At 34.3% G+C, this 24,615-nt stretch overlaps 1 pseudogene; it reads right to left on the bottom strand.

Annotated features, from left to right (window-relative positions):
* Nucleotides 1–4,750: 4,750 nt before the first annotated feature.
* LOC107504422 lies at nt 4,751–9,006 on the bottom strand (annotated as a pseudogene).
* Between the last annotated feature and the right edge of the window lie 15,609 nt (nt 9,007–24,615).

Here is a 24,615-nt window from a genome sequence, read left to right as displayed (position 1 = left end):
ACAGGGGAACCTGAGCCGAATAAGTCCATTTTCTTTGATGTATAGTAGAAAAATGCTCCCATTCCACACATTCTTAAAAATCAATAAGCAAATAATTCTCACTTTATTAATGAAACAACATGCATTTCATATGCATATGTGTTGACTATTAAAGATTCTGATTTTGTAATAATTCCATATTTTTGAAAAGATAAATGTACATAAAGGAGAGTATCTACACAAATGATCATGATTGTTATTTGCATTTACTCTAATTGACATTTAAAAATTTAATCCCAACAATTATATATTTTTTTTTAAAAAAAAAAAACCTTACTTTTTAAATGGGCAAAGGATCTAAATAGGCATTTCTCCAAATGAGATATACAAATAACCAATAGTTACATGAAAAGATATTAAACATCATTAATTATCTGGAAAAGGCAAAACAAAAGCACTAGAAGGCTAATATAAAAAAGACAGACAATGGCAAGTATTAGCAAAGATGAGGAGAAATTTGGAAGCCTCACATATTGCTGATTGGATTGTAAAATGGTATAGCTGCTTTGGAAAAGAGTCTGGCAATTTCTTCAAATATCGCACATAGAGTTACTATGTGATTCAATAATTCTACTACTAGGCATATACTCAAGAGACATGAAAACATACATCCACACAAAAACTTACACATGAATGTTCATTAAAGCATTACCTAATAGCTGAAAGGTGGAAACAGCCCAAATGCCCATAAATTAACGAATGAATAAACAAAATATGGCATAGCCATATAAAGGAATACTATTCTATAATAAAAAGGAATAATGTACTGATACATGCAACAACATAGATGGACCTTGAAAACATTATGCTAAGTGAAAGAAGCTAGACACAAGAGGCCACATGTTGTATGATTCCGTTTATATGAACTTTCTGGAATAGGTGAATCTATAAAGACAAAAAGTAGATTAGTATTTGCCAGAGGCTGGGTGGTGGTAGTAGTGGGGCATAGAGAATGAATACTCATGGATGCAACCTTGTGGTTTCTTTTAGAGGTAATGAAAATATCCCAAAATGAGATAGTGGTTACAATTGCACAACTCTGATAATATACTAAAAAATCACTAAATGTGTGCATTAAATAGGAGAATTTTATGGTATATAAATTACATCTCCATAAATCTATTAAAATTAATTCCTAGAGAATGAAATATAGTCAGGCATAGCAGTATTAACATTGATCCTGATTTTTTTTCTAGATGAAGAGATAAAGCACCAGCATAATTTGGACACAGCTTATCCAAGATTTGTGTAATATTTGCTTGTCGTTTATCATTTTTATGAAAAATGCAAAATCCCGAAAAACTACATGTTGTAAAATCATAAACAGGAGAAGTCAGCTTAAAAGCTTCTCAGATTATGATGCTTAAGTTAGAAATAAAATTACAAAAATCGTAGACTATTAAACATTGAATTTATCCCCCAAAAGTATGTCATCATAAAATGCTATGCCCCTGAAGATATTTGAATTAACAACACACACATACACACACACACACACACACACACACAAATGTATTTTGGCTATCCAAACACCAGCCTAACCACAGCCAACTATTTTCAACTCCCAATATAGGTATAAAAATAGGCTCTATGATTGTGAAAATTCACTTTGACTGTCAAAAAATTATCAATTTACATTACCAACTTGAAATTATTTAAATTTGCAAACCAAAAATTAGCTGGTATGTTTAAGAGACTTGCTTAAGAGCATACAGCTAAAAACAAAACTCCAATCTCTAGATTTCATTTTCCTTGCTCTTTCCCCTAAATTTTGTCACCATAATTTATCATTTCTGAGCTATAAAGTGTTGTTAATATAGTCTATTTTGAAGGGTGCTGCAATTTACAGTTTTTTTGGAACAATAGAAAAGGAATTATTTAACATGGTGATTCACTCACCAATACCAATTTTTATTAACACTTGATGTTTTGAAGCTACTTTTAAGCTACATCTACCATCTTGCCATTTAAAAGAAACAGCTGTCATGTCCACACAACTCTCATAAAAAAATGTTTTTTCCAAAAAAGGTGTGAGAACCTTATTTCCCACCTCTCATATTCTCCGATGTATTCTATCTTAGTCTTAGAAATTTTGAAATAACACACATACAAAAAAAAATCAAAGAGAAAGACCCACTTCTCTCTTTATTTCGGCCTATCACATTATATACCACGTGTTATACATTAAGTACATGTGGGTTAAACAACCATGATAATAGTTTATTATATGACTATGTGGAAATTAAGATTGTAAACTACGGACATGGTCTTTCACAATGAGATGACCCAAGTCTTTCAATCCGTGTTGGATCACCACAGTTACCTAATTTAATGACCAACCTCCATGCAGACAAGTTATCCTCCTGTTGCCGTGAGTCTTGTCTCCTTCCTTGACACATGCCTACATTACAACCAATGCCTGCTGAAGTGGCAAGACTGACCTAACTCCTTACAATTCAAAGAACCCACCTGACTCAGGGTTATACATGACAGTTACCATGTAACTTTATAATGGAAACTATGAGTTAAATATTCAGTTTGGAATATAAATATAAAGATGTTTGAATGCAAAACTGAATAAAAGTTTATCAAAATAAAGAATTTATGAACCAGTTTTGTTTCACATTAGAAGGAAAACAAATAATTTATCAAATATTTACATGCCAAGTGACTTAAAGGGAATGTTCTATTTAATCTTTTTAGTATATTCAATCTGTACTACAGATAAAGAAATAAAGATTTAAGCTGCTCAAGAGCATATGATATTTACCTTTTTAAATAAGTCTGACTGATTTTGTCATTTCTATAATACCATATTATACAACTAGATTTCCTCAAACTTTGACAAATATACAAAAATTTTGAGACCTTTTCACAGTAACTTATTAAAAGTAAAACAAATGATGTAAATCACTTGGGAACTGAAAAGATTGTTAAAGGGAAAAGAAATTAGTAAAATGTGTTGGTTTATCTGAAGTGAAATGCTTTTTTATGTCCTCAGAGTTGGTTCTATTGTTCAAAATTAAGTATATTGTTTGTTTGCTTCTCAGAGAAGGTTGTAAGCCTTCCAAAATTAAAGGCAAAAGACTAAAACATCTTGATGTTACAAAATATCTTGATTCTATAGCTGGTTCCTACTATTTGATGTAATTCATATTTTGACCCTGATACTTTCACATTTATCATAAGAATACTAAACTATAATCAAAATTATCTCAAAATTGAGATATTTTCATTAAAAATACTGTCATCTCCCCATATTTACAGGTTTTTTTTCATGGTTTTAGTTACCCACAGTCAACTGTGATCCAAAAATATTAAATAAAAAATTCCAGAAATAAACAATTTATAAGTTTTAAATTTCATGCTATTCCAAGTAGCATAAGGAAATATTGCACCATTCTTCTCCATCCTGCAGAGGATGTAAATCATCACTTTGTGCAGCATCTCTAGGCTGTATACTCTACTCGCCCATTAGTCACTTAACAGCCATATTTATCAGATTGACTGTCATGGCATTGCAGTGCTTGTGTTCAAGTAACCCTTTACTTAATAATGGTCCTAAAGTGCAAGAGTGATCAAAGTTTACTAAGTCTCTCTTATGTCAATGTGCAATATTTTGTCTATAGTTGTTCACATAACTAAACACAATTATTCAAGATCTTAAACATTTAAACTTTGTTAGAAATATTTAGTTTTGTCAATATTTTACAAAATAAAAATCTTACCATGTAAAATTTTACCTTTTGTCAATATTATTTTGTGCCAATTATTTCTACCAAGTATAATGTTTGTATTATTGCTGTTTTCAATATTTTGAAGCTATGTGATTCTTCAACCATATTTTTACTTATATCCAATTTATCACTGTCAGTTTGGAGGTTTGTTGATTACTTCAATCATAATATTAACTAGTAAATAGATAAAAGTTCTAAATGTAGTTATATTTTCATGATAGACATTTCAATTTTTTTCTAAATGACTATCATTTGGTTTGACAGTAGAAAATATTCTTCTGAATTCAAGAAAAAGAAAGCTTACAGCTTTAGTAATAATAAAATAGGAATGCTATTTTTAAGAAATGTTACAAACACCAGCATTACTCGATCTATTATGCAAGACTGATTTTTCAGTTAAATAAAATAATAATCATTAATTTTGCTTGAATTTAGTAGAAACGTAAACCCTATATATCTAAATCACGTACATTTTTATTGTGGTAAAATATACATAACATGAAATTTACTATTTTAACCAAATTGTACAATTTAAAAAGATTAACATTTACAATGTTGATTAGCAATTACCATAATCCATTTCCAGAACTTTCTCATCATTTCAGACAAGTGCTCCCATTTCTCCCTTCCAACAGCCTCAGGTAACCACTATTCCACTTTTTTTTTTTTTTTTTGCTCAAAAAGTCCAATATTTACACAGGAGAAAAAGTACAAAATTCTTCCCAAAGTTCTTCAGTATTTTTTTTCATTTTTTAAAAAATTACAAAGTAATAAAAAACTTTGCTCTTTACTTTAAAAAAAAAGAAAAAAGAAAAAAGGGGAAACAGGTAAATAAATTAGGAAATACACACACGAAGAAAACAAACAGGTGTTAACTGGAGGGATGGATAAATCCCTGGTACCCAGCCCTGACCCAGGCTCCTCCCAGAGACAGGAAGGACAGCCCGGGTGGGGGAGGAGGGTGTGTGTCAGGACTGGGAATTCATTTATAACCCAGGAGCCAGATGGAGATCACTGTCCACCCCATACCTTGTCAGGGATGAGAACAGAAATTCATCCTGGCAGATAGCACCAGTCCTTGCTGTCTTGGGAGATACAGGTCACACACATACATACATGCACACAAGGAATCTCGGGCCCATCATCTCATCGCCCACTCCTTAAAGTCTTTTTGAAAAGGCAAGAGGGACCCAAAAGCTCACGGGGACACTAGAAAAAGCCCACACAGAAAATCAGCCACCTTCATCTCATGGGATTGGGAGATGTGCGTGTCTCCTGTGGTTCTGAGGCTCAAGAACCTGGTGGGACCTGCCTCCAACCAATCAAACCATCAAACCATTCCCCGAGCTGCTCAAGCCACCTCCTGATGGCACCGGAGGACCCTCAAGGCTGAGATGTTCCCCTCCCAGCCAGTGTCAGCGTCAGCTGGATCAGGGCCTCCGTGTCTGGCACATGTTGCCCCATGTCTGGGGAGCCTTTAGCAGCCTGAAGGTTGTGGGCAGCAGAAAAGGCAAAGGGACTATAATCCCCGGTGCTAAGGGCATCCCATCTTCTTGCAGCTGAAAAAAAAAATCCATTGTCAATTTTGTGCTGGGTTTTCTTCTCTTTTTTATTCTTTTGAGTGGTTTTCTTCTCCATCTTTCTGTTGTTTTGTTTTTGTTTTTGTTTTTAAAGAAAATACAGTGAAGACACTAAGCAAATACTGGTCCAATGGTGGCTGCTCCTCACTTCCCAACATGGTCAAACGGCATGCTCGTCTGTGAGGCTGAAGTCCTGGAGACCTTCCAGTGAGGTCAGAGGACAAAACATTGGCGGGAGCTCCCCTGTGTAGCCTCTTACTCACCTTCCTCTCTTTGTCGACCCATGCGATCTCTCTAGGAGAAGTATTGCCAGCTTGCTGGATGCGGAAGGCTGGAGTAGAAGCCAAAGGCTCGGCAGCACTGTGGAGCTGGTTGGCAGTGGCCACGGTGGACCGGCCGAGGGGCAGGGCTTGGGTCGTGGACCCTTGGAGCTGCCCCATCCGCTGCTCGTGCTCATGCTATCGCTGCTCCCTGTCCACGTCCTCGGGATTCCGCGCTGCACCGAATTTGAGTATGTTCCAGTTGAAGACATAGTCGTAGGAGAATCCCTGTGGGTGCAAGAGGTTGCGGAAGAGCAGGCACAGGTACAAATAGTCAGGCTTGTCATCGAACCGCAGGGAGCTGCTGAAGTTGAGGTATGTTGAGAACTCAGAGGGATAGCCTTTCAGAGGACCTCGATGGACGTTGACATTTTCTCACTGATCCGCTCATACTTCTGGCACTTGGTGGCCTCTTTGAGATCCTGCCAGGGCAGCAAGCCTGCGGGAGCCAGCCGGCTAAAGTCGAACAGCACCTAAAAGAGGGGGGTGAAGCCTAAGAAAAAAGAAGACAGGAAAGAACTTTCCGGAGGGTATACAGTCAATGCTTCAGCCCCGAGTTTATTTAGCACAGTCTTTATATAGGTTTTTGGATACAATAACAAAGCACAACGTATATCAGTCGAATGCTGACATTTACGCAAGATCATATAACATCCTTGTTATCTGGGTACAAATATCCCTGCTTTCAAGGCTGTACAAACATTCCATTACCTTAAAAAAGTTTATTAATGGGGAGAATCTCCTCACCAGGGTCATTAATGTTTAACTTAACATCCTGCTTCCTTGAATCATTGATAACACAGTCTCAGCAGCTGCTTTATGGCTCCAAGTAGTCTCAGCAACTCCTTCATGGCTCCCAAACTACGTGACACCTTCAGTGCCTTGTAATGGCCCCCGAAACAAGCCCAGGTTGAAGTACCTGAGCACGTAGCCCAGATGCTCCAGGTCATCTCGACGGCTTTGCTCAATGCCCAGGTGGGTGTTTATGGATGCATAGCAGGCTGGCCACGTTTTTGTTTTCCCAGTAGGGAATGTGCTGGTGGGTATGGGCTTACCAGTACATCTTGGCCTGGTCGATGATATATACCAGGTCGCCCTTCTTCCCCACCCCCATGAGAAAGTTGTCAGGCTTGATATCCCAGTGTATGAAGTTCTTGGAGTGGATGTACTCAATGTGGCTGATCATCTGGTCAGCCAGGAACAGTACTGACTTGAGGCTGAACTTGCAAGAGCAGAAGTTGAAGAGGTCCTCTAGGCTGGGCCCCAGCAGCTCCATGACCATGACGTTGTAGACATCCTCTGCCCCACAACACTTGATGGATGGGATTCCCACTCCTCCCTGCATCATCTTGTAGAATTTGCTCTTGATGTGCAGCTGGGGATGCTTCATTTTCACACACTGGAGCTTGATGATAACTTCTTCACCAGAAACGATGTTGGCACCCACGTAGATATCTCCAAAGGACCCACTCCTGATCACACAATATTTGTCCGTTTGTGTTTGCCTAACTACAATTAGAACAATATTCTCAAGGTTCATACGTGTAACATGTCAAAATTTCATTTCTTTTTAAGGCTGAATGATATTCCCTTTTATTTGTATGTCACATTTTATTTATCTATTCATTTGTTGATGGACACTTGAGTTGTTTTCACCTTTTCAATAATGCGAGTAAAGCTACTATGAATCATTGTATACAAATATCAAGTATCTGTTTGAATCAGTCCTTTCAATGTTGGGGGATATATACTTGAAAGTAAAATTGTTGGATCATATTATAGTAGCTTTTCGAGGAACTGCCAAACTATTTTCCACAGCAGCTGCACCTTTTTTAAATGCACAAGGAATTGGGGTGATGTCAGAACCATGGAGACCAGAAGTAGCTCCCATGATCTCTCCCTTTGGAATTACAATGAGTTGAATATCTACAATCCAACAAATAACACCCAACCTGCATACAAGCAAGTCCGAGAGATCTGTGCTTTAGAGCATCTGAAAGTGGGCCAATTGTGCAAGTCAAGTAGGTAGAGTAGGAAAGAGGAACGAAGGCGCTAGAAAATGCAGCAGCGCAAAGCTCCTTGCTATTTGAGGGAAAGGGAGAATTATGCAGTGGTTTCTTGGTTCTTTGAAGCCCCAAACAGCGATTAGCATATTTCACACAGCGAAGTGATGAGGGCAGAGAGAAGGTCAGAAACTGAGAGTGGAGGGGCAAAACTGTGTCTTAGCAATCGCCAGTGCCAGGCAGAAAGCTGAGTCATGGAGCCTGGCCACGCCTCCTCACCAACCCAGAAAGTGCTCTCCACCTTCCCCGATCCCATGTCTTCTCACAGCTAGAAACAAGTACCAGAGGACTGTGCACAAACAGTACTGAGACATACACTGCAGCCAGTCCCCGTGTAACAGAGAAGGTGATAGAGAAACAAGACAGCTGAAACCTGAGGGACAGTATTACCGGAAGAAAAACAGCTGCAGGCACTGCTGGCCTTTCCCAATCCACCCTACCCATACCCAATCACGTTAATTAAGAAGGAAGCAGTGGAGTATTGCATCTGACTGTTGGGGCAGTAATGGGACTTCAGGGCCTTTTCGGAGGCTTGGACTCCCATGCCCCATAACATCCTCCCATGGGGCTGGATCTCTGGGATCCTGGCAACCTGTCACAGAAAAGACACACCCCACCCCAGATAATAAAAGGTGTTTTTTAAACTCAAAGCAGAGATCCAGGAGGTGTAGGCACCACCTGCTGGAAATTAAAAGAAAAACCTCTTCTTATCAACCCGCTAAAGAGAGGTCACCGTATAACAAATTATCTTTAAAAAGAAGAGTCATTCCCATTAATGCCCAGGTAGAGAAAGAAGTCCATTAAACACCATGAATAACCAGGTGACAAGGCAGCTCAGAAAGAAAATTTAAAATCTCCAGAAAATAAGCTTAAGGATATAGAAATCTGTGATTTAAATGGCTGAGAATTCAAGATTGCACTTCTGGAAAAAAAAAAAAAACTCAACAAGATGCAAGAAAACTCTGACCAACAGTCCAAACAACTTAGAAACAAAATCATGAACAACAAGAATATTTTTCTAGGAAAATGAAAAGCCAAAAAAGAACCAAATAGAACTTTCGGAGATGAAGAACACATTAAAAATGATGAAGAATAAAATAGCAAGCTTGGGAAATAGAGCTGACCAGATGAAGGAAAGAATTAGTGATATCGAAGTCAGAAACCTGGTAATGATGCAATTAGAAGAAGAGAGAGACTTGAGACCAAAAAAAGAAAAAAGAAAAAGAAAATTAAAAAAATAAAAAAGAAAGTTCTCTACAAGAACTATCTGATGCCATTAGAAAAACAACATAAGAATAATGGGTATACCAGGAAGAAAAGAAAGGGAAAGGGAACAGAGACCCTATTCAAACAAATAGTCAACAAGAATTTCTCAAACCTATGGAAAAAACTGGATTTTCAAATCCAAAAAGCAAAGAGAACACGTAATTATCTCAACCCAAAAAAGGCTTTCTCTAAGATACATTATAATAAAGTTGTCAAAACATAATGACAAAGAAAGAATTCTCAAGGCACCCAGGGAAAAGAAAATGGTAACTTATAAAGGAAAACCCATTAAATTGTCATTGGACTTTATAGCACAAACTTCCCAAGCTAGGAACCAAATATTCAAACTATTAAAAGAGAGAAATTAGCACTCAACAATAATATATCCGGCAAAGTTTTTCTTTAAATATGAAGGAGAAATAAAAACCTTTTCCACCACAAAGCCTGCATTACACAAAATACTGAATGGGGTCATTCTACCTGAAACAAACAAACAAAAAAGCATAACTATGAGTAAGATGACCAACAGGAAGACAGAAAGAGGAATGTGCAAGCTTTATTAAAAACTGAGTATTATAAGCAAGATAATAGCTACTGCAACCTAGCAATGAATGTACAGCATAAATAGGGATAGTTTGAGATCCCTCTCAAATAATAATAATAATAAAAAAAAACGAGGAGGAGGGATTAAAAATCTGAATCTGCAAAGGAGAATGGAGATATATAGAAGAAAAAGGACCACAGCATATATATATATATATAACTTTGCTTTACATAAACTTAATGGTAACCACACATGAAAATCCAGAACTGGGACATATAGCATAAAACATGAAGGAACAGAGGGAATATCCACTAAATACCACCAGACCAAAATAACAGAAACACAAGGACAAGGAAACAATGGAGACACTGAGCTACAAAAAAAAAAAAAAAAAAAAAAAAAAAAAAGATAAAACTCTTATAGGAAAATCATTTATTTCACTAATCACCCTAAGTGTAAATGGACTGAACTCACCAATAAAAAGGCACAGAGTAGCAGTAAAGAGAGACAAAGATGAAGAGACTATACATCAAGAAGATATAATATATACATGTGGTTTAAACAACAGAGAATTCAAGAATTTGAATACACATACACACACACAATCAAGAAATACAAAAATATATAAAGCAACTACTAATAGAACTCAAGGAAGAACTGATAAAAAGACTCCACTGTCAGAGATGGATAAATTACCCAAACAGAAAATCAATACGGAAATAATCAACACTTAATGATATATTAGACCAATTGGACATAATCCATATTTACAGAGTCTTCATCCCAAAACATCAGATTATACATTCTTCTCTAGTGCACATGAAACATTCTCAAGGATAGCTATATTGGGACACAAAACTAGTCTCAACATATTTAAGAAGGTTGAAATTATACCAAGCATATTCTCTTACTACAATGCTTTGAAATGAAATAAACTATAAAAAGAAAGAAGGAAGAACCACAAATATGTAGAAATTAAACAACATGCTCCTAAAGAATGACTGGGTCATAGAAGGAATAAAAGGAGAGATCAAAAGATACATAGAAAGTAACAGGAATGGAAATACAACATATCAAAACTTGTTGGACACAGCAAAAATGGTAATAAGAGGGAGTTCATATCATTACAGATCTAGCTCAAAAACAAGAAAGATTCCAAATTAATAACCTAACATTACATCTTTAAAAAACTAGAAAAAGAACAAATGAAGCCTAAAGTCAGCAGAAGAAAAGAAATAACTAAAATTAAGTAGAATTAAATAAAATTGAGGAAAAAATACAATAGAAAAAATTAATGCAATAAAGAGCTGGTTCTTTGAGATTAATAAAATCAACAAACCTCTGGCTAGATTAGCTAAGGAAAAAAGAGAAAAGGCACAAATAAACAAAATCAGATATGAAAGAAAACTTATACAGATACCACCAAAATACAAAAGATCATACAAGAATATTATGAAATATTATAAGCCTCCAAATTCAATAACCTAGAAGAAATTAACAAGTCTTAAAATATACAACCTTCCTAGACTGAATTATGAAGAACTGGAAAATCTAAATAGACTGAACAGCAGTATGAAAATTGAAGCAATCATCAAAAACCTACCAAAAAGATAAAATTCAAGACCAGATAGCTTAACTAGTGAATTCTATCAAACCTTCAAAAATTTAGTACCTGCTCTTCTCAAACTTTTCAAAAAAATTAAACAAGAGGCAATACTTCTAACTCATTTTATGAGGCCAAGATTACCCTGCTACCAAAACTTGGTAAAGATAACACAAAAGAAAAAACTATAGACCAATATCTCTTATGAGCACAGATACAAAAATCCTAAACAAAATACTAGCAAATTGACTACAACAACACATTAAAGAGATTATACACCATAATCAAGTGGGCTTCATCCAGGGGCAAAGGGGTGATTTAACATATGCAAATTTATTAATGTGATAACCCACATAAACAAAATAAAGGATAAAAATCATACGATCATATCAATAGATACAAAAAAACCCAAACCTTTGACAAGATAAAGCATACATTTATGATTAATACACTTAATATGATGGGCATAGAAGGAAAGTACCTCAACATAATAAAGGCCATATATGACAAACCCCCAGCTAACAAACACTATGCTTAATGTGAAAAACTAAAAACCTTCCCACTAAGATCAGGAACGAGACAAGGCTGACCACTATCACCACGTATTCAATATTATGTTGGAAGTCCTAGCTAGAGCAATCGAGTAAGAGAAATAAGTCAAAGGCATCCAAACAGGAAAAAAAGTCAAATTGTCACTTTTTTGCAGATGACATGATTCTCCATACAGAAAACATTAAAGACTCCACAACAAAAAAAAAAGGAACTATTAGAAATAATAAACACAGTAAAGTTTCATGATACCTAATCAAAGTACAAAAATCCATAATGTTTCTATATTCTAACAATTAATTTGTAGAAAAAGATAGAAAAAAAACAATTCCTTTGCAATTGCAATGAAAAGAATAAAATACCTAGTAATAAACCTAACAAAACAAGTGAAGGATCTATATAATGAAGACTATAAGACCCTATTAAAAGAAATTGAAGACACAAAGAAATGAAAAGATATTCTGTGTTCTTGGATTGGAAAAATCAACTTAGTTAAAATGACTTTATTTCCTAAACCATTATACAGATTTAATGCCATCTCCATCAAAATCTCATTGGCACTTTTTAAAGAAATAGAACAAAAAAAAAATCATTAGATTTCTATGAAGGCACAAAAGACCCTGAATAACTAAAGCCATATGGAGAAAAAAGAACAAATCTAGAAAGATCATTCTGCCCGACTTCAAATTATATTATAAAACGATAATGATAAAAACAGCATGGTATTGGCAGAAAAACAGACACACAGACCAGTGGAACAGAATTGAGAGTCCAGAAGTAAAACTCTTGTTTATATGGGCAAATAATTTTTTGACAAAGGAACCAAAAACATACAATGGAGAAAAGAAATCCTCTTCAAGACATGGTTCTGGGAAAATTGGAAAGTCACATGCAAAAGAATAAAACTAGACTGTTGTCTATCACTATACAATCAAATTAACTCAAAATGGTTCAGGTCCTGAAAACAGACCTGAAACAATAAATTACGTAAAAGAAAACACAGGGACTAAACTCATGGACCTTAGTTTTAGCTAGGATTTAACTAGGACCTCAAAGGCAAAGGGAATAAATGCAAATATAAATAAATAGGACTATATCAAACTAAAAAGCTTCCACACAGCGAAAGAAACCATCAAAAAGGCAAAAAGACAACCATCCAAATGGGAAAATACATTTGCCAACAATGCCTCTGATAAAGGCCTGATATCCAAAATATAAAAAGATTCATAACTTATTGTTAAAAAATTTTTTAAATCTAATTTAAAAAATGGGTGGAGGACCTGAACAGATACTTCTCCTAAGAAGACATACAAATGGCCAACAGACACATGAAAAGATGCTCAGCTTCACTAGCTATTAGGGAAATGCAAATCAAAACCATGATGAGATACCTACCACCTCACATCTGTTAGAATGACTCATCAACAGGACAATAACGAGTGTTGGAGGGAAAAGGAACCTTCATACAATGCTGGCGGGAATGCGAATTGGTACAACCACTATGGAAAACAGTATAAAGGTTCCTAAGAAAACCTAACAATTGAATTACCATATGATCCAGCAATCCCTCTCCTGGACATTTATCCAAAAACCTTGAAAACATTTATCTACAAAGATAATGCACCCCAATGTTCATAGCAGTATTATTCATGGTGGCCAGGACATGGAAGCAACCAAAGTGTGCTACGATAGAGGATTGGATAAAGACGCTGTGGTACATATATACAATGGAATATTACTCAGCCATAAGAGAAGATTTAATTTCTACCATTTGAGATAACATGGATGAATCTTGAGAATATCATCATGCTAAGCAAATAAGTCAGACAGATAATGTTGAGAACTGTATTATTTCACTCATATATGGGATACAAAATTGAAAGCAACAAAGAAACATGACAAACAAGACTTATGGGCATGAACAATGGATTAGAGGTCACCAGAAGGAAGGGTGAGGGAAGTAGATAAGGGTAAAAGGGGTCAAATATATAATAACAGAAGGAAATTTAACTTTGTGTTGGTGAACATATAATGCAATATACATATGACATTGTTAAATTGCACACTTGAAAATTATTTGATTTTATTAACCAATGCCCCCTCTCAATAATTTTAATTAAAAAATTCACAAGGATTTCAATTTCTTCATGTCCTCATTAATACTTATTATTTTCAGATTTTTAAATTTAGGGGGTAACATTGTTTAATTACATTATCAATTTCAGCTGTACAACTTTATAATATGATATCTGTATAATCTATTATGAGTCACCACCAGAAGTCTAGTGTCTTTCTGTCACAACACATTTGGCCACCTTTGTCCTCTCCATTCTCCCCAACCCTGTTTTCCCTCTGGTAACCATCATTCCATTGTCTATATCTATGAATTTATGAATTTGTTTTTTCTTTGTTTTTATGTGTGTTTTGTTTTTTCATGTGTTGCTTCTTGTTTTATATCCCACACGTGAGTGAAATCATACAGTTCTTGTATTTTTCTGTCTGACTTATTTCACTTAGCATAAATACTCTAAAATCCATCTGTGTTTTTTCAAATGGCAATATTTCATCTGTTTTTTTTTGGGGGGGGGGCACTCTGTTTTCCAGTTTTCTGATAATTGCCACACCATGTGAAGTGGTGTCTCATTGAGGTTTGCTTGCATTCCCTAATGGACAGTAATAGTGAGCCTTTTTCATGTGTTTATTGGCTATTTGTGTTATCTTTGTTGGTGAAATATCTTTTCAAGTACTTTGCCTTTGATTTGGGCACTTGGATTTTATGTTGTTGAATTGTAGTACATGCATATTTTGGATATTAGAATGCTTTATCTGATACATAATTTGCAAATATTTTCTCCCATGTCGTGGGTTATTTTTCCATTCTCTTGCTAATGTTGTTTGATGCACAAAGTTTTCAATTTTGATGAAGTCCAATCATTGTGTTGCCTGTGTCTTTTGTGTCATATCCAAGAAGTCTTCATCAAATCTAATATGATGAAGAATCTCCCCTATGTTTTCTTTTATGAGTTTTGTAGTTTTATTTCTTACATTCAAGACTTTGATATATTTTGAGTTTATTTTGTATATGGTGTAATACAAAAGTTCAACATCATTCTTTTGCAGATAGATATTCAGTTTTCACAGGACTGTTTATTGAAAAGGCCATTCTTTCCTCCATTGAGTGATCATGGCACCCTGTAGAAACTTATTTGACCACATAGGTAAGGCTTTATTTTTAAGCTCTTTATTCCAATTGTTTACATTCCTGTCTTTATGCAAATCCCATACTACGTAGATTATTGTGGACTTGTAGTAAATTTTAAAATAAGGAAATGTTAATCCTCCAATCATGTTTTACTTTTTTCTGGATTATTTTGGCTTTTCTGGTTTTATTGTTATCCTATATGAACTCTAGGATGTTTTCCTATTTCTTTAAAAATCATCACTGAGACTGTGATAAAAATTCCATTGAATATGTGGATTACTTTGAGTAATAGTGACATTTTAACAAAATTATCTTTTCAATCTATGAACATGGAATGTCTTTCCATTTATATCGCATTTTATTTCTTCAGGAGTATTTATAGTTTAGAGGCACAACACTTTTCCTCTATATTTAAGCATGTTTTTAATTGTTTTATTTTTTTGATGCACTTCAAATGGAATTATCTTCTTAATTTTTTTTGTTAATGTATAGATATGCAACCAATTTTTGTATGTTGATTTTTTATCTGTAATTTTCTTGAATTCATTTATTCTAATTTTTTTTTGTAGAAACCTTTGGACTTTCTAAATATAAGATCATATCAATTATGAACAGAGATTACTATACTTTTTTATTATCTATATGAGTGTTTTATTTCTTTTTCTTGTTTATTATGTCTAGAATTTCTAATACTATGTTGATAGAAGTAATGAAAGTGAGCATCCAGAGAATGGGTAAAATGGTAGAGATGATAGAGGCTTTGTACATATCCTATTGTGACTACACCAAAGTCGTGACAGAAACACAGAGCAAACAGCAAGCAGAGTCACCTGGGGTCTGAATAAACAGAAGCCCTACAACCAAGAAGAGAAATAAGAAATCACCCTGCAATGGTAGGAAGTAGGAGGGGATGAAGACATGAAGCTGCCAATTCCAGTGGCTGAGAGGAACAGAGGCTGCAGCAGCAGCAGCTGCAGATGCCTCTTAAGGGGTTGTGTCCAACATCGAACTTGCACGGTGCTGGACTCTCTCGCCCTGAGTACCAGCACCAGGTTGGCTGCTTGGGGGCACCAGGGACTTACAGAGGGCACTGAGCTGTTGGAGGGAGGGCCAGAGACAAGGCTTTCTCCCAGAAAGAAGGGCTGGCAGTAGCCATTGTTCCTCTGTTGAGCCCTTCCCCCTCCCAGTGTGTGGATATACTGCTGCCATAGCCGACATCATGGAACTGGATAACAGAGGTTGCTCCTCCCAAAGGATTCCCTGAAACTCTGCCTCTCCCAAGCCATACCCGGTTGTGTCCTCAGCGTGTCCCATCCCCTTGCTGAGCAGCTCCAAGCCCCACACTGGTGATACCTGGCCTCAGTTTCTGGTGTGGCCTCTTGAGGAAACTATAAGCACAGAGTCTGTGGATTACTTGTTGAATCTTACCAGGTGGTCTCAGAGGTGCACAGGCTGAGGCTTAACTTGGCCTGCAGCTGAACCCTCTCAGGACTGTGCCACTGGACAACTACTACACAAAGCCACACTAATAAGACCAAGAGACTTAAGACCTTTGCTTAATATGTAGAAACAGACACAGAAAAGCAGCCCAAATGGGAAGACAAAGAAGCAAGGCCCATATAAAAGAACATAACAGAGCTGGAATCAAGCAGTCTACCAGATGCAGAATTCAAAACACTGGTTATAAAAATGCTCAATGAATGGATGGGAAGAGTAAATGAACTCAGTAAGAACTTTAACAAAAAGATAAAATACATGAAAATGGAAATGGAAATAATAAAAGGGAACCAGTCAGAAACTAAAACTACATTATCTAAGATGAAGAGTATATTAGAAGGAATCAATGAAGTGGATGAAGTGGAAGACTGAATCACCAACACAGAGGATGGGGTAGCAGAGGACACCCAATCATAATGGCAACAAGAAAAAATAATCCAAAAATATAAAAATTATTTAAGGAGCCTATGGGATAAAATTAAATTTAACAATATCTGCATCATGGGGGTGCCTGAAGGAGAAGAGAGAGAGCAAAAAGTGGAAAACGTATTTGAAGAAATAATGACAGAAAACTTCCCTAACCTGGTGAAGAAAATAGACAGACATACAACCCCAGGAAGCTCAGAGAGTCCCAAGAAAGTTGAACCCAAAGAGGCCCACACCAAGACACATCATAATTCAAATGCCAAAGGGTAAAGACAAAGAGAGAGTCTTAAAAGCAGCAACAGAGAAAGCACTTAGTTACCTGCAAGGGAACACCCACAAGGCTGACAGCTAATTTCTCAAAAGAAACTTTGCAGGACAGAGGGCTTGGCATAAAATATTCAAAATGATGAAAACCCAAGATCTACAACCAAGATTACTTTATCCAGCAAAGCTATCATTTAGAGTCAAAGGACAGATAAAGAGTTCCTCGGACAAGAAAAAGCTAAAGGAGTTCATCATCACCAAACCAACATTACAGGAAATGTTGGAAGGTCTTCAAGAAGAATAAAAAAATGTCAAAACATGAATAAAGAACGGTAATAACTACCTATCTATAAACAAGTACCTCAAATAGAAAAGAATTAAGTGCTCCAACCAAAAGATAATGTGGCTGAATGGATAAGAAAACAAGACCCCTATATATGCTGCCTATGAGAGACTCACTTCAAATTAAAAGACACACACAGACTAAAAGAAAGGGGATGGAAAAAGATATGGCCATGATTGACCCAGAGGGTATTGTGCTGAGTGAAGTCAAATAAAGACAAAGGCCACATGATTTCACATACATGTGTCATCTAAAGGACAAAATTAACAATAACTAAAACAGAAACAAACTCACAGATACAGAGAATGATTTGAAGGCTACTAGATGGGAGAGGGATTGGGGAGGTTGGTGAAAAAGGCAAAGGGATTAAGAAGTAAAAATGGACAGTTACAAAATAATCATGGAGATATAAAGTTCAGTATAAAGAAAATATTCAGTAATGTTATAATAGATATATAACATAGATTTAGTGGGGTGATCAATTTATTAGTTATATAAATCTCTAATCACTATGCTGTACAGTGAAACTAATATTATATATCAACTATAATTAGAAAAAAAACTTATTGAATTGTACTCTGTAAATGTGAGCAGCTAATTGTCTATTATATTTCAATGAAGCTGTAAAACAGGTTAAAAAAAATCGTGAGCATCCAGGTCTTATTGTTAATATTAAGGGTGAATCTTTTACTCTTTCACCATTGAGTATGATATTAACCATGCATTTCTCATATATGGCCTTTATTATGTTGAGAAATTTTTCCTTCTTCCTTCTACTCTGTTTATTGTGTTTTTTGATAATGTTTAATTTTGTTTTAAAAAATCTGTGTCAATTGAAATAATTATGTATTTTTTTCTTTCATCCTGTTAATATGATGCATTACATTGATGAACTTCTAAAACTCCTCAAGCTTAGAGAAATAGAATCATCTTTGAAATCTGGGAATAAATCGCAATTAGTCCTTTGAATATGTGCTGAATTCAGTTTGCTGTTTTCTTTAGAATTTTACTTCAATATTCATAAAGGATGTCAGTTTGTAGTATTCAAGTAGTGTCTTTGTTATCAGGGTAATATTAGCCAAATATAAATAGTTCTTTACTATTATTTTTTTATTTTTTGGAATAATTTGAAAAAAAATTGATGTTAATTCTTCTTTAAATGTTTGGTAGAATTCACCAGTCAAGCCATCTAGTCTAGGGCTTTTCTTTGTTTGAAGATTTTTCATGACTGCTTCTATCTCCTTACTTTTTTGGGTCTATCCAGTTTTTCTATTTCTTCATGGCTCCTTTTTAGTAGTTACATATTTCTAGAAATATGTCCATTTATTCCATTTTCCAATTTGTTTTATGTACAGTCGTTTATAGTGTTCTCATTTCTATTTCTGTAAAATTGGTAGTAATATACCTATTTTCATTTCTGATTTTAATAATTCAAATCTTCTCTTTTTATTCTTAGTATTTTGCTAAAGGTTTGACAATTTTCTTCGACCTTTTCAAAGAAACAACTCTTGGCTTTGCTGATTTTATCTTGCTTTTCTAATCTCTATTTTATTTATCCCTGTTCCAATCTTCATTAAATTGTGTTCCTTTTGCTTGCTTTAGGATTACTTTTAATTCCTTTTCTAATTTCTTAAGGTAAAAATTTACATTGTTCATTTGAGATCTTTCTTTGTTAATGCATTTATAGCCATACATTTTTTGCTTAGCACTGCTTTTCCTTCATTATATAGGTCTGGATATGTTGTATTTATGTTGTATTTTCATTTTTGTCTGAATATATTTTCTAATTTTTTTTGTAACTGCATCTTTGACCCATGGGTTAAGAGTATGTTGTTTACCAGAAAGAAACTTAACTTTGGGTAGTGAACACACAATGAATATACATGTGATGTCTTATTGAACTATATCCTTGAAATCTATATAATTTTATTGACCAATATCACCCCAATAAATTTTATTTTAAAAATGTGTTGTTTAATGTCTACATATTTGTGACTTTTTCCTGTTTTTCTTCTTTTATTTATTTCTTGTTTCATTTCATTGTAGTTGGAAATGTTTTACATAATTTCAATCTTTCAAATTTATTAAGATGTATTTTGTATCCTAATATATGGTTTATTCTGAAGAACATCCAGTGAGTGCTTGAGGAAAGTGTGTATTCTGTTGGTATGGGGTGACGTGTTTTACATATTTATATATATATAAATGTATTTTATGTATTTATATATTATATATAGTATAATATATTAATCTATATATAATATAGTATATTATATGTATAAGATTATATGTATAATATACTATATTAAACTACATGTAATATAATATATTATACATATGATGTTATACATATAATATACTATATTAAACTATATATAATATAATATATTATACATATAACATACTACATTGTACTATATATAATATACTGTACATAATATATAATATATAGTATAGTATAATAAATATAATATAATAAATTAATATAATATAATATAATATATAACATAATATATATATATTAGAGTTAATTGGTTTACAGTTTGTTCAAATTCACTATATAGTTATTTTTCTTTCCAGTTGTTCTTTCCATTATTGAAAGTATTTAAGTCTCCAGATATTATGGTAGTACTATCTATTTCTCTTTTCAGTTTTTCAATGTTTGCTTTATATGTTTTGGGGCCCTGATGTTTAGTGCATTTATAATTATTATCCTTTCTTGGTGAATTAACCTTCTTGTCAATACATAATGTATTTTTTTGTCTCATAATAACATAAAGTCTATTCTATCTGATATTAATATAGTTATCTCAGGTCTATTTTGGTTACTATTAACATGGAATATATTTTCTATTTTTTAAATTTCAATGTTTGTGTCTTTATATCTAAAATGAATCTCTTGTAGATAGCATAGAGTTGGATCATGATTTTAAATCCATTCTGTCAATATCTCTTTTTTGATTGGAAAATTTAATTAATTTACCCATTTATATATAAATAATCAATGATAAAAAAAGACTCCGTTACACAATTTCGTTTTCTGTACGTATTATAGTTTATTTCTTCATTTTCTCCATTTTTGTCTTTCTTTATTTTTACTTGATTTTTTTTGTAGTGACATATTTTGATTCTCTTTTTATTTCTCTTTGTGTACATTCCAGAGATTTTTGTTACCATAAGAATTGCATATAATATCCCCAAATTATAACAATCTGCTTAGTTGACAGCAACTTAAATTAACCACAATCACATCTAAAATCTTTTCTTCTATGCAGTCTATCTCCTCTTTATGTTTTGGATGTCAAATTAAATTCTTACCCTTTGTGTACCTAATAACATGGATTTATCAATATTTTCATACATTTGTCTTTTAAGTCCTGTAGAAAATTAAAAGTGGACTTATAAACCAAAATTACAATAATCATGTATTTACTCTCATTAGAGATTTTTATATCTTCATAAGGTTTCTAGTTATCATATAGTCCTTTTGTGTCAATCTAAAGGATGCCCTTTAGCATTTCTTGAGGGATAGATATCATGGTAATAATCTCTGTCATCTTTGTTTATCTAGACGTGTCTTAATTTCTTTAATTTTATCCTCTTTTTATGAAGGTCAGTTTTGCTAGACATAAAATTTTAGTTAATAGTTTTTTCCTTTCAGCATTTCGCCTTCAAACCTCCAAGGTTTCTAATAAGAAACTGACTGATTATCTTACTGAAAATCCATATATGTGAAGAATCACTGCTCTTTTGCTCCTTTAAAGGAATCTCCTTGGTTTTGTTTAATAATTTTATTATAATGTTTTTCAGTGTGAGTCTCTGGTTTTATTCTGCTTGGAAACTAATGAACTTCTTGGACATGGATATTCATGTATTCAATCAAATTTGGAAGATTTTTGGCCATTATTTGCTCAAATATTCTTTCTATCCCTTTCTCTGTTGTCTCTTTCCGAGACTCACATAATGCATATGTTGGCCTGCTTGATGGTATCCCACATATTTTTAAGTCTTGGCTCATTTTTTTTTCTTCCTCTTCCTCAGACTCTATAATTTCAATTGTGTTTCCTTCGTGTTTACAAATTTTTTCTTCTGCATGCTCAAATATGATGTTAAATATCTCTAATACATTTTTTAATTTTAATTATTTAACTTTTTAGGTCCAGATTTTTTTCTGGTTCTTTTTAATAGTTTCTATCTCTTTATCAAAATTCTCATTTTGCTCATATGTTATTTTCTTGACGTCCATTTTTTTATTGATTGATTTCTTTGTCCATATTTTCACTCAGTTCTTTGAGCATATTTAGGACAGATTTTTTTGTTTTGTTTTTAGTTTTTTGTCTAATAAGTCTGATATTTGGATTTCCTCCAACATTATTACTGAGTTTGTGGGGGTTTTTTCTTTGATTGTTGAAAGTTGTAATAGTTCATTTGTTTGATATTTGTCTCAACTAATTTTCAGACTTCATTGCCATTGTGATTGCTGAAGTCTGTTTAGCTAATGTTCAGCTCTACAAAAACAGATTTCTTCGAATGCCTTGAGCTGAAACAAAGATAAACACACCAAAAAAATACATGTCCAATAGAGAGCAACCACCTCTTCCTGCTATTCCAGATTGACTCTATGCTGGGGCATTTCCTCACAACTTAACTAAGCTTTCTCTAAACTTACTTAAAACTCAGCAATAAGCCAGAGGTGAAAGATTAAGGTTTTCTCAGGTCTTTTCTAAGCATGCATTTTGTCTGACATGTGCATGGTTTTTTAAATTTCCCCTATATACATGATTGCTTTTGAATGTCCTCATTTTCAAAAGAGTTTCACCTCAGCTTTTCTGAGCCTTAGATGGACTATTCTGTATCTCTACCTATAATCTCTTGCTCCAGGCATGAGTAAATTTGTAGTATCCTTTTGGCTTTTGCAAGCAGTTTCATCTGCTTTCTTGCTTGTATTTCGAGTTATGCAAATTGAAAGAGTCATAGGTCTTCTAAACACTATACTCCTAAAGTGAATGTTTTAGAATTTAAAAAGTACAATATCTGGGATTAAACATGAAAGCTGGGCTTAAGAGAGACTAATTTGAGTTTTTTAAAGATTTTTAGCTTAGTTCTTTATTCTATCAGACAGCAGCTCCAATATTCAATAACTGGACTTTTGATTTTAGATTGACAATGTAGAAAGCTAGAAAGAGGATTGCCTTCATCTTTAAAATAAGGGAAAATTGTAAAATTGGAAGTTAACTAATATTTATGAGACCATGAACTAACTAATGTTATAGCTAAAGAGAGACAGACACCTACAGGGAAAATAGCCCTGGAATATTTGTTTACCTGGCATAGAAGTAGCCAAATACCATATAAACAGGTATAAATATTAAACAAGACATTTTTAAAAACTGTTGAAGCATGGGCTGTATTAATAGTATGAAGCCCCTGAGATCTACTGGTGAGAGGGAGGGGTTATACCCCCTCACAAGTTTTTCTTCAAAGAACCTCAGCAGACAATCACAGAGAAGATGGAGAGAATCCTGAGAAAGATACTAACTGGCAGAGAGAACAGCAGCCACTGCCAAACCTCACCCAGATCTATCTCCTCTTATTTCTCCTAAAGAATGAAAGTCTTAATCTTCAGAAAGAAGAACAGTTAAATTTATAGTCTGGGGCAGTGAGAAAGGGGAATGGAGGTCACCACTGAAAATCTACCCAGATCCAACTTTCCTTTATTTCAAAGTGGAAAAAAAAAGCCTCAGTCTACAGAGGGAGAAGTAGCCAAACAATAGACTGAAGGTACTGAAGCCGAAGGAGGGGAAATGAAACTCAATGTCTGAAGGAAAGGCAAGAACACTAGTGAGGTCCATACCTCCAAGACCGAGATTTAGAGTGATTACCAAAATTGAGATGTCATTAGATAAGCAGAAAATGTCATCATCTTCTAACCTCCATCTCCAGCACCACACTAACCACCTGGAATAAAAATATCGATGGAATACAGCAGAGACCTCAACCTCATTGGTTTTTAGGGAAATGCAAATTACAACAATCCAAATGGCTAAAATTAGAACAGTAAAGTGATAATACTAAATATTAAATAAAATGCAAAATAACATGAATCTTCATTCACTGCTTATGTGAATGCAAAATGGCACAACCACTTTGGAAGACAGTTCCTTATAAACTCACTTTACAACCTAGTAATCTCACTTTCATGCACTTACCCAAGTTAACTGCAAACTTTTATTCACATAAAAATGGCCTATACATGAATGCTTATAATTGCTATCATATTTGCCAAAAATTGTAAACAATCAAGATGTTCTTGAAAAGATAAAAGGATAAATGAACTGTGGTACACCTGTAAAATGGAATACTGCTTACAAATAAGAAACAATGAGTTGTTGATTCACAAAATAACATGGATGAATCTTAAATGCATTTTGTTAAGTGTCGAAATCTCTCCCAATTTCTTTGTCCCTCAGTAGATGCCTTCTGACAGAACCACAAAATACATCCGATTAAAACAAAGCTGTGTTTCTCAGTGTCAGTTCACCATTTTCCCTAGAACGTTCTTGTCGGATCTGTTTTATTTTCTGGTCCTCTTTACCTTTAGCAAGCTGGGCGGGGTGGGACGAGGGGAGTGTGGGGGCAAAGATTGTGAGACTGATGGCAATTTTACTTGGTCCTTCAGAAGTTTTTTAGAATATGTCTTTTAGTCTTTCATGTAAAATCAGCAAATGTTTTGTGGGGAAAAGTGGCCATATGTTTGAGGTCCTCTGGAGTCTCCAATTTTGTGATTCCAATTCCATGTGATTGCTAAAATCATTGTTAGCTTTTCTTTTCTCCAATAGAAAGAAGCCTAGCCCTTTGCTCACCCAAACTCCAGTGAAAGGGAATAACTGCCTCTTATCAAACTCAAAAACAAAATAGTCAGTTATTTGACCAGCAAAATGAGTTTCTTCAGGAATAGCAGAGCATTAAAATTCAGGACACACAAAATGTAACAAGCTACAGGCAAGTCGAAAGAGACAAAGAGAAGGTCAGCTTTTATTAGGGGATGTACCCAGTAGGGTAATGCTAGCTCAGAACTTTGGGATTATCTCCAAGGCATATGCTCTTAATAAAATTTTTAAAATAAAATACTTTAGATGGAAAGTGCCTGAGAGGTCTTACTTCTACCCTGTCTTGTTACTC

This window comes from Rousettus aegyptiacus, unplaced genomic scaffold (genome assembly GCF_014176215.1).
Source record: "Rousettus aegyptiacus isolate mRouAeg1 unplaced genomic scaffold, mRouAeg1.p scaffold_m13_p_3, whole genome shotgun sequence".
Taxonomy (NCBI): Eukaryota; Metazoa; Chordata; class Mammalia; order Chiroptera; family Pteropodidae; genus Rousettus; species Rousettus aegyptiacus.
This window is presented reverse-complemented; position numbering and strand designations above follow the sequence as displayed.